This window comes from Myotis brandtii, unplaced genomic scaffold (genome assembly GCF_000412655.1).
Source record: "Myotis brandtii unplaced genomic scaffold, ASM41265v1 scaffold32, whole genome shotgun sequence".
Taxonomy (NCBI): Eukaryota; Metazoa; Chordata; class Mammalia; order Chiroptera; family Vespertilionidae; genus Myotis; species Myotis brandtii.
Genome location: NW_005362269.1, coordinates 1,667,539 through 1,668,230, shown reverse-complemented (window position 1 = coordinate 1,668,230; position 692 = coordinate 1,667,539).

Genomic DNA, 692 nt, shown 5'->3' with positions numbered 1-692 from the left:
AAGCTCAAAGGCACCCTGGCTGGGAAGAAGTGGTTTGTCCCGGGTCCTGGAGTGACCGAGGGCGAGAGGGAGGGCAGGACCTGGCAGGGGCGGGGGAGGAGGGCTCAGAGGCAGTGGCGCGGCAGGTAGGGCACTGACAGCGGTAGGAGCTGCACATCGTCCTCAGCCCCTGCTCCCAGCAGCTGTGACGCCGTCTCCACACCCGGAGGCCTTCCAGCCTCAAGGGGCCAGGCTCTCGGAAAGGCCTTCCTGGGGGTCAGTCCGAAGCTGAACTGGCAGTGGGAGGGGCTGGGACAGCACCCAGTTTAGTCCCTTCACATTGTTAAGAGGAGGGTAGGAGCAGACCCCAACCAGCGAACAGCCAGAGCCCCGCGGTCTGCAGGCCCCGCGGCTCCAGCGCCCAGGGCAGCTCCCCACCTAGCACCGTGTGAGGGCACAGCAGCCTCCGCCCAGGACGCCACCCAGCCCGCTGTCTCCTTTGGCCAAAATTCCCCAGGCTCCCTGGGGAGAGTGGGTCTTCCCCATGGACCCTGCCACCTCTGTTCACCCGGGCAGCCCAGAGAGCCCTCCCGGGCACCTGCACACAGTCGCCCTCCCTCCCCTCATAGAGAGACACCCTCTGGGCCTGGGGCTTGCCACCATTTTGTATGACTGAATTAAAAACAAACCCAACCAAAAAAAATATAATATAT